This window comes from Polypterus senegalus, chromosome 14, assembly GCF_016835505.1.
Source record: "Polypterus senegalus isolate Bchr_013 chromosome 14, ASM1683550v1, whole genome shotgun sequence".
In the NCBI taxonomy this organism is placed as follows: Eukaryota; Metazoa; Chordata; class Cladistia; order Polypteriformes; family Polypteridae; genus Polypterus; species Polypterus senegalus.
Window position 1 is genome coordinate 11,932,231 of NC_053167.1, and position 14,304 is coordinate 11,946,534.

The following is a 14,304-nucleotide window of genomic DNA, read 5'->3' on the forward strand; positions in this document are numbered from 1 at the left end:
TATGCGTAGAATTTTGAAATGAAACCTGCTTAACTTTTGTAAGCAAGCTGTAAGGAATGAGCCTGCCAAATTTCAGCCTTCTACCTACACCGGAAGTTGGAGAATTAGTGATGTTGGAAAGTTCAATATGGCGGCTGACAGTGACGTAATACCACCGAAATAAGTATGTACATCGATTTTGGTTAGTGCAGGGAAGCCACCTACCATATTTCGTGAAGATGGGGCCATGAATAAGAAAGTTTAACACGGCGGACGTTGTTGACCGTTATACGTAGAATTTTTAAATGAAACCTGCTTAACTTTTGTAAGTAAGCTGTAAGGAATGAGCCTTCCAAATTTCAGCCTTCTACCTACACCGGAAGTTGGAGAATTAGTGATGTTGGAAAGTTCAATATGGCGGCTGACAGTGACGTAATACCACCGAAATAAGTATGTACATCGATTTTGGTTAGTGCAGGGAAGCCACCTACCATATTTCGTGAAGATGGGGCCATGAATAAGAAAGTTTAACACGGCGGACGTTGTTGACCGTTATACGTAGAATTTTTAAATGAAACCTGCTTAACTTTTGTAAGTAAGCTGTAAGGAATGAGCCTTCCAAATTTCAGCCTTCTACCTACACCGGAAGTTGGAGAATTAGTGACGTTGGAAAATTCAATATGGCGGCCGACAGTGGCGTCACACCACCGAAATAAGTACATACATCGATTTTGGTTAGTGCAGGGAAGCCACCTACCATATTTCGTGAAGATGGGGTCAACCTTCTACCTACACGGGAAGTTGGAAAATTAGTGACGTTGGAAAGTTCAATATGACAGCCGACAGTAGCATCATACCATCGAAATAAGTATGTACATTGGTTTCGGTTAGCGCAGGGAAGCCGCCTACCAAATTTCGTGAAGATGGGGCCATAAATAAGAAAGTTCAACATGGTGGACGTTTTTGACCGTTATCAACCGTTATGACCGTTACGTGTAGAATTTCTAAATGAAACCTGCTTAACTTTTGTAAGTACGCTGTAAGGAATAAGCCTGCCAAATTTCAGCCTTCTACCTACACAGGAAGTTGGAGAATTAGTGATCAGTCAGTGAGTCAGTCAGTCAGTGAGGGCTTTGCCTTTTATTAGTATAGATAAAAAAATTGAGAAAGCACATGTAGATAAGTATTCACAGCCTTTGTCATGAAGCTCAAAATTGAGCTCAGGTGCATCCTGTTTCCCCTGATCATCCTTGAGATGTTTCTGCAGCTTGATTGGAGTCCACCTGTGGTAAATTCAGTTGATTGGATCTGATTTGGAAAGGCACACACCTGTCTATATAAGGTCCCACAGTTGACAGTTCATGTCGAGCACAAACCAAGCATGAAGTCAAAGGAATTGCCTGTAGACCTTCGAGACAGGATTGTCTCGAGGCACAAATGTGGGGAAGGTTATAGAAAAATATCTGTTGCTTTGAAGGTCCCAATGAGCACAGTGGCCTCCATCATCCGTAAGTGGAAGAAGTTCGAAACCACCAGGACTCTTCCTAGAGCTGGCCGGCCATCTAAACTGAGCAATCGGGGGAGAAGGGCCTTAGTCAGGGAGGTGACCAAGAACCTGATGGTCACTCTGTCAGAGCTCCACAGGTCCCCTGTGGAGAGAGGAGAACCTTTCAGAAGGACAACCATCTCTGCAGCAATCCACCAATCAGGCCTGTATGGTAGAGTGGCCAAATGGAAGCCACTCCTTAGTAAAAGGCACATGGCAGCCCACCTTGAGTTTGCCAAAAGGCACCTGAAGGACTCTCAGACCATGAGACAAAATTTTGAGAGTGAAGCATGGTGGTGGCAGCATCATGCTGTGGGGATGTTTTTCAGCAGCAGGAACTGGGAGACTAGTCAGGATAAAGGGAAAGATGACTACAGCAATGTACAGAGACATCCTGGATCAAAACCTGCTATAGAGCACTCTTGACCTCAGACTGGGGCGACGGTTCATCTTTCAGCAGGACAACAACCCTAAGCACACAGCCAAGATATCAAAGGAATGGCTTCAGGACAACTCTGTGAATGTCCTTGAGTGGCCCAGCCAGAGCCCAGACTTGAATCAAATTGAACATCTGTGGAGAGATCTTAAAATGGCTGTGCACCAACACTTCCCATTCAACCTGATGGAGCTTGCGAGGTGCTGCAAAAAGGAATGTGCAAAACTGGCCAAGGATAGGAGTACCAAGCTTGTGGCATCATATTCAAAAAGACCTGAGGCTGTAATTGCTGCCAAAGGTGCATCGACAAAGTATTGAGCAAAGGCTGTGAATACTTATGTACATGTGATTTTACAGTTTTTTAATATTTTATAAATTTGCATAAACCTCAAGTAAACTTTTTTCACATTGTCATTATGGGGTGTTGTGTGTAGAATTCTGAGGAAAAAAATGAATTTAATCAATTTTGGAATAAGGCTGTAATATAACAAAATGTGAAAAAAGTGATGCGCTGTGAATACTTTCCGGATGCACTGTATATTCATAAAATTATATTCACTTGACATAGATGGAATAATATTCATACCAAATCTTGTACATCATGTGATCATTCTGTATAAGCAAATAAGCCATGTGGTGTCAGCTGAAATGATATTATTTGTAACATTATTTTTTGGCCATAGGAAAATGCAGCTTTGCAATAATGTTGGTTTAGGTATGTCACAACCAACCATTTGTCAAATTTTGCACCAAACGTAGAACACCCTTACAATGGGTTAGGGTTAGTGAGTTAATAAACAGATTTATACATTTTTGCCACCACTCTAGGTAAAGTTAAAGCAATCTGCATTCATTTAAATCACTGATTTTCCTCCTGTTATTGGTGTGATTGATAACACTCACATAAAGATCATTGCCCCAGGTGTGGATAAGCATGCATATGTGAATTGCAAACATTATCACATTATCAATACACAGGTGGCCATGCATGCAAACTGTATTGTAATAGCCAGCCAGCATATTACCCTGAAGATAGGTGGGCCTGGATGTGTAATTAACAGTAAATGTCACACAGGTATGCTAAGCTATGCATTTCACAAATATCTTTAATATTTGTGTTACACTTTACAAGGTTCAGGAAGACAGGTGGAGTCTCTCACAGCACTGGATAGAAACAACCTCACAGAAAATGGGTGAGAAATCATGAAGAGCGACATGGCATGTAACTCTGGAAGATGATCATGAACACCAGGAGAATAAATGCAACAGCACAAGAATAGCCATGACTAGTGTCAGTAACCATTATTTTTTGAAGTGTTTCCCCTGTCCTAAGCAGCAACACCATTTACTTGAATATTTTCACATCCCTTTGACTATTATTATCTCTCTATTATTAAAGAAAATCAAGATTATTGCCAAGACATTTTTTTCAAGTTGGTCTCAACCATTTCCGGTTGACGGCCCTTAGTCACGGTCCTCTCACCTCTCATTCGTCTGAATGCTTTTGTCATACAGAAACAAAAAGGAGTGTGGCATCCAAGAAAAATGAATTGCAAAAATGTTGCTCTATTAAATATTGTATCATCAAAGGATATTGAATGGTTTCATTTAAAATTGTTGTTATGTGAATCAAAGGAGCAACTTCTTATCTAGATGTTCTATCTACAGATGGAACTACGTATGGTACTTCTCAAGAAGCGGTATGAGCAACTGGATTATGTAAATCGAACGACTGTATGTTCAAAATGATGTCTGATGCTGCTTCTGTAATGATGCCTGACAAATTAAGACATTTCTTTGTGTACTTAATTATGACAGGTGAAGTTGATGCTTTAAAATTATGGGAAGCATTCAAAGGACCATTATCCAAAAAGTCTAATGAACAAACAGCTCTTTTGATCATCAAAGAAGTTTTAGAAGTAGAAGAGTTAACGATGCAGCAAATTGGACTTCCACATGAAATAGAGGAATCAGAGGTAAAGAAAGAGATAATAGCAGATGAAGATTTAACTGTGGAAGGCCATGGAAAATTATATCAGGAAATGTACTTGCAATTAAACGATGATCAAAGAGCAGTTTTCAACACAATTCAAAAATGTATTCTAAGTGAAATTCATCAGCGTTTTTTCTTCATAGATGTGTACCTGGAGTCACAGGTAAAACATTTTTGTATAATTGTTTAGTCCATTATTGCAAACACTTATGCAAAAACATTGCATTGATAGCATGGACAGGTATAGCGGCAGTTCTTCATCCATACGGTAAAACGCTCACAAAACTTATTTTAAATATCACAGACGAAAATGTTACATTGAAATGGAAAAAGAAGATGAAGCAAGAAATGCAAAAGACTAAAATATTAATTTGGGAGAAAGTGTCAATGATCCCACAAACAGTATTAAATGTAATTGACGAAACGTTTCGGGACATTTTTGGCTCCGAACAACCGTTTGCCGGTAATACTTTTATACTGGGAGGCGACTTTCAGCAAGTTCTACCAGTAGTCAAGAAAGGAGGCGGCAGATTTATGATGCATGCCTAAAGAGTGGGCCTTTATGGTCCAACAATTCAACTTACAAAAGAATATATGAGCAGATCAAGATTTGGTTGATTTCGATATCTGACCACTAGACATTGGCAACTTTAAAATGCAAAATCTCCCAATAAAAGAAGACTTATTAACACCTTCTTGAGTGCCATTTTGTGACTTGGTGTGCAGTAAAATTATGACATCATTCACTCTCAAACGTGAACTTACACTCCTCACTGGGAGCAGGTGTAGGACCTTCATAACTGCTTCTCATGTCCTACTCTGGGGTAGGAGAAACTCTTATCCTACTCAAACTTTTAGTACAATTTCCAGCAGTAATTTTAAGACACTGGATAAATACAGACACAACTCCTTATATTAGGCACCATTAGGCTGTAGTCTGCAGGCAGCAGTTGGAGAATTGGCTGGTTTGTGGTGAACCTCTTCTGAGCAGGACAGTCAAGGTCCTGGTCTGCTTAAATAAGGAACTTTGATAAAAGTTTATGAGGGATGGTTGAAAAATCTAAGCGTGTTGGTCAACAGAACTGGCGCAAAATAAAATTAAAAAAATGTGCCTGTAGTCAGTCAAGAGAGACAATTTTTGAAACCTCAAAATTAAGCTCTACTACAGCAATTTACAGGATAGTACAGAGATTGATCACTTGACAAATTATGGCGAACAGTACAAGACATGGTGATGACCAGGATTTATGAAGGAATGCTGGAACTCATATTTCTCAACTTGGTCTACATGTACTACAAATCCCAAGAAATCAATCCTCTGATGCTTTGCTGGAGTTTTCTTCCTGATCAATGCATTGACTCTTGTTCTGTTGCCAGTTTGTGAGGTCCTGTCACGTCAGTTCAATTTCATATCACTTACATGTAAAAGGTCAAATTGAGACCAAGATGAAAATCAGACTGAAGACTGAGAAAGCAGTCTATTCAAAATCTGCTTCATACCTTTTAATGTTGAGTTGTAAGCTAACTGCTCTATTGTGAGGTCTATCACCAGCTGAGGTTTTATTTGGTTAATATGGGAGGTAGGGACCAGAATGCTATAATATATTAAATGAATAAGATATTCAGTACTATGAGATATTCAATGTATAAGTGAACTGAACAAAAAAATTAAAAAGCAAAATTAGATAGATAGATAGATAGATAGATAGATAGATAGATAGATAGATAGATAGATAGATAGATAGATAGATAGATAGATAGATAGATAGATACTTTATTAATCCCAAGGGGAAATTCACATAATCCAGCAGCAGTATACTGATACAAAAAACAATATTAAATTAAAGAGTAATAAAAATGCATGTAAAAACAGACAATAACTTAGCATTTACCCCGCCCCGGGTGGAATTGAATTAACTGAATTAATTTAATTAAAAGAAAACCTTCAGATAAATATGTTATGACAATGGGTTAAATTGAACTTGAATGACAGCATGAAAGTGACTGATGATGCATTGAAAACCAGCTTGCAGAGTGGTGAACACCACTGCATCACAACACCAGGAGACCAGGTTCAAATGAAGGTCCTGTCACTATGTGTGTGGAGTTTTCATGTTGATTGGGTGTCAGATACTCCATTTATTGTCTCCCACATCTAAATGGTATTAAAGTTAAGTTGAGTAGAAACTCTGATTCGGTGGGCCTCTGATAGCCTAGGATTATTTCTGCCAGTATAAATTGTGCCCCATTGCATACTCGAATATACATCATCTAAAGATGGATATGGAATCACAAGATCAACTGACATGGGTGAGTTAGTATTTCTGTTCAATGGTTTGCTCCCCACCCAGGGTTAGCTCCTACCTAGTGCCCATAACTACCAATTGAGCCCTGTAATGATACAGTAGAGTGAACAAGCACATTAGAAAATGGATGAATTAATGGCTTGGAATGTGCTCTCCCATTAGTATCAGTTCTTCCTGAAGGGGTTGTAGATCTTTGGGCATCCCATCTACACAGAAATCTCAGTTTGAAGCATTGAGGTAAAAATTAACCTTGTTGAAAAAAGTAACAAGCTTTATTCAGCAATGCATCTTAATTTAAAAAATATTTTGGAAATTAATACTTAATTTGTTATAGGGAGGGTGGTGCTCTTGTGCTCTCTAACAATAAATAACCTTAGACTGCCCAACTTTCTGCTTTTTCAAAAAGCAGAAAAATAAAATAAATAAATATTGGAGTGCAGCACTTAAAGTGCCTTCCCCCAATAAAAGGGTTTATTTCTTCATAAATAAGATCTTTTTTTTTTATTCCAGCACAATTTGTTAATGGAAAAAAAAGCGAAGAAAAGGGCATTCATTTTATTTACTAATTGCATATCCACGGATGCACTACACCGGAAGAACGCAGGCAGCAAAAAATAACTTCTTTATATACTGAGCATAAACAGAAGGACACAACACTGGAGAGTGATGACAGCAGAAGATTCTCATATCGATCCCCGTTTTTGGATTCCTTTCTGAATGCTGTGAAAAAGATGGAGTTGTGCTGTCATTCACACAATACTTAGAGAGAGGAAGTATGTTGAGAAAGGAAAGTGGACTCTGTTTATATAACAAGTGGTTTCTATTTAAAATGTATTTGGAGACGCAGGGAATCAGGTATTTATAAGTAAAATGCATTTAGAACTGATACTGTTTTTATGTTTTCTTCAAAGTGAAATCTAAGCTGAATGCCAAGCAGAAAGATAAACAACGGTCAGTTTTATTTGCCTTTTTCTGGCTGTTAAAATAGCAATAGGAATTTTTCTGGATGTAGGAGTTATAGGCATAATAAAAAAGCAAGCGAGAATGAGAAAAATCAAAGTCCAAGCAGACAATATATGCTGAGCACAATGCCACAGGTAATACAACGTAAGAGTAACATGTGCGTTATTCATTTCTTTTGGGTCGCCTCATTCTTGGGAGCCATATTCACTCAAGACTTATAAAGCAGATCACGTGAAGACTTTGCCTTTCCAGCAGTGAAACTATCTGGTAGTATAGGGTATTATGTTAACCACTTCCATCCACTTTTCCTTATTAACTTTATGACAATACAGCCGAGGTGTATTTAATAAAGTTGCCTCTGCAAATGTTTCTCTATTTTGTACACAGGAAATGTGTAATGTTTTTCCTAATGAAGCACAGGTTTCATTTTACCGATTGAGAACTTAGAGTTTATTCACACTTCTTTACTTTCCGCACACTTTACTCTCTACATTTCACATGGTGAAATTTGCCTATCAATCTACACTCAGTAACCCATAATGACAAAGCGAAAACATGTCCTCAAAAAGGTTTGGCAAATGTATTCAAAAACTGAAATCACTGATTCATTTAAGTATTCTGACTCTTAATTTAAAACTTTGTAGAAGCTCCTTTAGCAACAATCATACCTTCAAGTCTTCTTGGGTAAGTCTCTACAAGCTTTGCGTACCAGGCACTGGGCTGTTTATTCAATTCTTCCTGGCAGATCCTCTCAGGCTCCATTAGATTGAATGGGAAGCATCTGTCCTGCCACAGATATTCTGGAGGATTTAGATCTGGGCTTTGGCTGAGCCACTCAAGGACAGTCAGAGTGTTGTTCTGAAGCAACTCCAGCATTGTCTTGGCTGTAAGCTTTGATTTATTGTTTACTGAGAGGTGAGCTGCCCCCCTAGTCTGAGGTTCTGTACAGGTTTTCTTCAAGGACCTCTTTGTATTTGGCTGCATTCAACCTTCCCTCAGTTCTGCCACCACCATGCTTAACCACTGGGATGGTATTAGGCGGATGATGAGCAGTGCCTGGTCTTTGGCACACATAGTGCTTGGAGTTCTGCATAAAGAGTTCAATTTGTGTCTCATCTGACCAGAAAATGTTTTTCATATGCACTCACAGTCTTTGAAATGCTAGTTTACACTCTCCAAGCCAAACCTAAAACAAGACCTTGTCTTCTCCTCCATCAAATGAAAGGAGGCGGCCCTTTTATATGCACCCGGATGTACTCCAGGTGTCCTCCAGTGACCTTCTGCCGACACGCCCCTGTGTGGCGGAAGCACCGGCTGTGTACCCGGAAGCACTCCGGGTGTCCCCGATTCTCTTCTCCCTAGCACTTCCGGGTGTGGTGGAAGTGCTGAGGTCCAGGGCTCTCTAGGCACTGAGGCATCCCCTGGCGGTGACCACGGGCCCCTACAGGTTAGAGCTTCAAAACTCTGTACCCGTGGCCCCCAAAGCCCAAAGGAACCGGGGTGGTCGCCCCCAAGTCGTCTGAGGTGGAAGTAAGCTCTCTTCCGGTCCTACTAGGTGTCCCGGCCGGGTTGCCACCCTAGGTATCTCTGACAATGCCTAAGGAGACAAGAGAAATCTCCCAATAAACATTTCTAGGGGAAAAATTGGAAGAAATATTGGGAAAGAAAATTTAGAGAGAGACCTCTTTCCAGGTAGGTTTGGCGTGCAATGGGTGTCAAAAAATGAAGTAAATACAATACAATACACAGAACAGGACACAAGTAGTTCTCTTCACATATCTAGATGACCAATCTATCATTACCACCTCAAGAATTCAATGGAATAGTATAGTACAGTAATAGTACAACATGTACAGAGCAAAACACAAGAATAGATCTGGACCACCCTGTTTAATGATGGTGAACCATTAGCACATTTCTGCACATACTGGAATCAGTTTGGTAAGTAAGTACTAAACCAGGCAAGCACAGTGTCTGTAAGCCCAGCCTGTGTAGTCAAATCCTGTGCTTAAGTCTAACAACATAATTACTGTACAGTGTCCTTCATTAGAGTATATGCCATACATACTTACCCATCTATTGATTTATCCATCCCCAAGCCACCTTCACCCAGTATGAGACTGCAGGGGCTGCTGCCTATCTTGGCAGCATTGTCTGCAATGCAGGAGCCACAATGGATGGTTTCCCAGTTCATAAAAGGGCAGAGACTAACTCATACTGATTAAGAAATTGTATTAAATTTCAACAGCATCCCAAGGACGACCAAAAAGCTGACACAAACAGAGAGTACTGCCATTTATTTGTTTCGACATCAGTCATTGTGTGGAATCCTATGTGTTCATTTGTAGTATTCCTTTTCTGTGTCCTGATCTCTTCTCTGATAAAGATTACATAAAGCATGAAAAAATGATGATGGGCTTAATGTGCGTACATACATGTTACACAAGTGTCCAGGTTTGTAACTTTGAAAATCTGGTTTCCCTATAATTTACTATGAGAGCGTCACAGTCATCTGATATCCATAATGGTCACTCACTGTCATTTCTGTTATTCCCTAATGTTGTCATAACTGAATAGATTTGCAATTCCCTTGCAAAGCATTATTTATGTATTGATTTTATTTTACAGTCCTCTCCAGGCCTGTTTTTATCCTTTCGCCCAAATGAAATGAATTGAAAAGATTCTAGAACTTACCTATTAGTCAAATTAACCAGGCTCCAATTCAAGACTGGAATCAGAAAGGGAAGTAAAATACTGCCCAAAAAATTCTATAGGAATCTCCATAGAACTTGGCTCTTTGACTCATACACCACACTTCCTTCTTTCTTTTCTTTTGTTTTTGCTTCGCACCCCTGGATATATTTGTGTTCTCCATAAAATGCTTTGTTATGACATTTGGCTCTTATCAACTTGTAAAATTAATGAGCTTTCACTCACCGATACCCTCCTGCTCCACATTCCTTCTAAGGGGGGGAAAGGTTGATTTTAAATTTGTTTTAGTTTGCAAAGTTATTTTCATGATATCAAAGGTTATGTGCCAAAAGTTTGAATATCGTGAGATCAATGTAATAGCTTATCATCACCAGCGCATGAATGTGTGTGTGAATGGGTGAATGACTGTTGTGTTGTAAAGCGCCTAGGGGGGTTCTTGAACTCTAGTTAGGCGCTATATCAAATACAGGCCATTTACCATTTAATGTTTTTTTTTCCCTTGGCATATATTAAGATGAACTTTATTTATACTTGTGCTGGATATGGTTACAGTTGAGTGGTTTTCACAACAATGGCCAAACTAGATACAACTATGGAAATTTTTTTTATTGAGGGATCCATTTTGAACGTAATGGATATGATGAATGGAAACTTTACATTATTCTTATCATCTTCAGATTTCACTTTTAATCATTAAAAATAATTTGGCTAAGATACAAGTATAATTCAATCAAATTAGCAGTCTACTCTAATCATTAATGAAATAAGCAGAACTTTACACCTGATACTACACAAATACTAATACTATGACTGGCACAATAAATAGTGCCCTCTCCTATAGGATCATCCAATTATTGCTAGAATATTGCAATATTATTTACTAATGAGAACATTCTTATGTTTTTTACCAGCAGATGATTTGCCTTCAGCACAATAATATAGTAACAAAGACCAGACCCAATTGGATCCTTTCATCTTACTACTGGATGTTTTGTCTACAAGGTATAATCAGATAGTTAACTGAGTAAACCTCCATTTATTGCAACAGCTTTCAGTTCCAGCATCTACCTCCTGAGAAGAGAGGGATGAAAGAGAACGGACATTCCTGAGATGACCCAAGCTGAGGGAGAAGCCACCCTGTCAGTGGATCAAGTAAACCTTGAGATGTGATCATGATGGGTGTGCCCTATGGCCTTTAGCAGGTTAGCAGGTTGCAGGCTGAGACATGGTTTGAGGCCTACTTTAACATCAGAGCAATATTATTAGTTAATAATGTTATTAGTCTGAAGTAATCCTTAATTTGAAAAATTTAAATAAGATAAACAATTACATCTGTTGACATAATAGAAGGATAATTACAGGATTATTTATTAACCATTTCCATTATTCTCTTGTATTGATTCAGTAGTTTTAAAGGGTTTGTACAAACCTTTTTGTCCTTTCCCCAAACATACCTGAATGTAATTGTTTTTGTTCTAGGGAACAACAAAAAGGGGGGACCAGTGAATTTAAGGTGCTAGCCACCAAAAGATTCTAAAGATTATGAAAACAAAAGGATGAGGTTCAGCTTTTAGCTATGGGGCCCCAAGGTTGTGAAATGATCTGAATGCTAATATGAGATACTGTGTATTGTAACATAAGTTTAATATGTCACTGTCCTCTGTGCAAATCATTTCAACTCACAAGCACAGTTGACACAGAGCCAGATTTAGCACACAGGGGTTCACCATATAAAAACTGCTAGGCAAGCATTTTAAGACAAGACAAGTTGGATACAACTGCGAAATGGGCAGTCACACTGATGACCATTGTATACTATTTTTGTGTGTCACCCTCAGCATGAAACTGTATCCTCTTTGCCTTGTTTGGAATTGCATGATTCACCTAAGTGTGGCCCTGCACATGAAGAAAGAGTATAAAGCCTGGGAACATTGCCCGGCACACCTTTGAAGGCGACGGACGGATGGGAGATAATGTCATCCAATCTGAACAATCTTTCCAATGCAGTGACAAAAATGGCAGACACTACACATCGGGCCCCCACTCCTGAACTGAGTATTTGCCATTGGCTTCCTTCATTTGTTATGCATTGTAAGCCGTCATTAAACAAAGCTGTTATTTCTCCCATGTTATTTCTTAGCCGTATCACTAAGGGAGGGGTATTGCCTGTTAATATCATATCTGTATAGATTTGGGTTATGTAACACGCCGCTAATTACAAAGGAACTCATTTCAACAAGGAAACTAATGCCCCCTGCTGGATACAGATTTATGTATTCAAGCATGACCATATGTATAGTACCGTATAATAAGTCCCTTAAGTCAGTGGTTCTCAACCTGTGAGGTGGGCCCCTAGGGGGGGCGCGAAGATGTGAAAAAAAGAAAACAAGAATCAAAAATATGAAAAAAACATCTGTTGAAACCAAAACAAATTAACTTAAACTACATTCTGATACTAGAATAATAAATATAGAGTTAGATAAAAGTTGATAAAAGTTAAGTAGGTAAAATAAAATATGCATCTACATTTCAAAAAAATGTTAGGGGGGGTGTGATTACTGTTATGAAAACTCGGGTCGCAAATACATAAAGGTTGAGAAACGCTGCCTTAAATTATTATTAAATTATTTTTTTACTTTATTATTTTGTTTTATTATAACTGTTGTTCACATGGGTGCCAAACTTTAAATGGCTTCACGAATCCTTTCTTTGCCTGTGAGTAGTATATAGCCAAGGACACTCTGTCAAAATGTCAACCAAAGATGATTGATGAGTTGATGGCCCTCCTCCTTTCCTCTGATTGGTGGATTTAAATGATGTACCCCTCCACCTGTTGGTTGATTGGTGAATTACAACCTGTCCCCTCCCTAACCCCGCCCAGACTTTCACCCCCTCCAGCTGATTGGCCCGGTTTTGTGTCAAGAGCAGTTTGATGGGTGTTGATCCCGCCTTAATTCACCCGACCTCCACCTAATTGCTCAGGCTTTGTGTCATGAGTAGTTTGATGGATGATGCCCCTCTGTCTGTCAACACCTGTTTGTTGGTTGTCAGTCCCCTCCCTGCCCCTTCTGCCGAGGCCCTTTATATCAAAAGAACGACCTAGCTATGAGCCCGAGGCCTGATCGACCTGTCCAGACATGTTCCTGTATATACTCTGTTGGATCATGCATCTGGATCTATCTAATTATTATTTTAATATTATCACAAGATTAAAATATCTATCTAACCTTTGCTTTATAATTTGTAAAATCTTTTCTATCAAAAGCTCTTACAGGTCCTGCAGTTAATCAGCCTTTCCTCATCTTACAGAAAATCCTTTCACAGAAAGGCACTGTTACAGCTGCAGCTGTGAATCAGGTTACTCATGGAAAGGTCCGTAGACAGGCCCAGCGATCATGTCTCAGTGTGTAGAGAGCAGGCAAGTGTATGTAGCTCGAAGCTGACAAATATCCCGCTGGGTGAATCCCTGCTCACGTATGAGCAGGCATATGCCTGTATAGCTCAAAGCTGATGGGTACCCAGCTGTGTGAGGCCCTGAACACACGCAGCCCCTCCTTAGCTTAGACGCAAGTTTTGTGCTTTTTAACTTTTGAAGTTAAAGGATTTTAAGTAATGCGTGTAAAGCACGAGATAACTAGTTCGATATAAGTGTTTTAAAAATCACACAGAGGTAAAGAGTATACAGCAATTCCCTTTTAAATCACGTATAAAAAATCTATCCTTTGCTTTATAATTATAAATTTTAATTTATAAAGAAAATCTATCTAAACCAAACCCTTTTCTATCAAATACCTCCCATTTTAAATAATCAAGTACATTTATGTATTTTCAGCTGAGCTAAGAATCCACATTGCAGAAGCATTTTGCTTAACTTTCTAAAAGTTAGAAATTGCAGCCAGACACACACAGAGAGTGAATTAGGCACGCTTGAATAACCAGCTACCAGAAGTGGGGATTGAACCCACGTGAGCATTTTGCCCATTGGATCTTAAGTCCAACAGCTTAACCCCTTGGCCATTCTGGTGGCAGATGAAGGTGCTTTACACTCTTTCGCCACTCCACGCATACTGTGGTCATTTTTCAGCTCCTTCAAAAACATGTTTTGATCACCTCTCCAGACACGGGATTCACACTTCAGCGGTCACAGCTGTGTGATCTGATCAGGCATTTTGCTGATGCAAGAGACGGTTCACACATAAATCTTTTAACATCAGGTCATATCTTCCATTGGTCAGTGTAAAGCGATCTTGAAGATGGTCAAATAGTAGTTTTTTCTGTTACCGAAAAGGGTAATTCAATTAAGTTTTGGTTCCACCAGGCTGTCTGTTTTTATTTATGTCTTTAGATTTTAAAAAGTTTTTATCCCTCT

The 14,304-nt window shown here is 39.1% G+C and overlaps 1 non-coding gene across 1 annotated transcript; it reads right to left on the reverse strand.

Annotated features, from left to right (window-relative positions):
* Nucleotides 1-13,875: 13,875 nt before the first annotated feature.
* Nucleotides 13,876-13,959, reverse strand: trnal-uaa. Its single transcript has one exon. It is a non-coding gene; the product is annotated as a tRNA-Leu (tRNA).
* Between the last annotated feature and the right edge of the window lie 345 nt (nucleotides 13,960-14,304).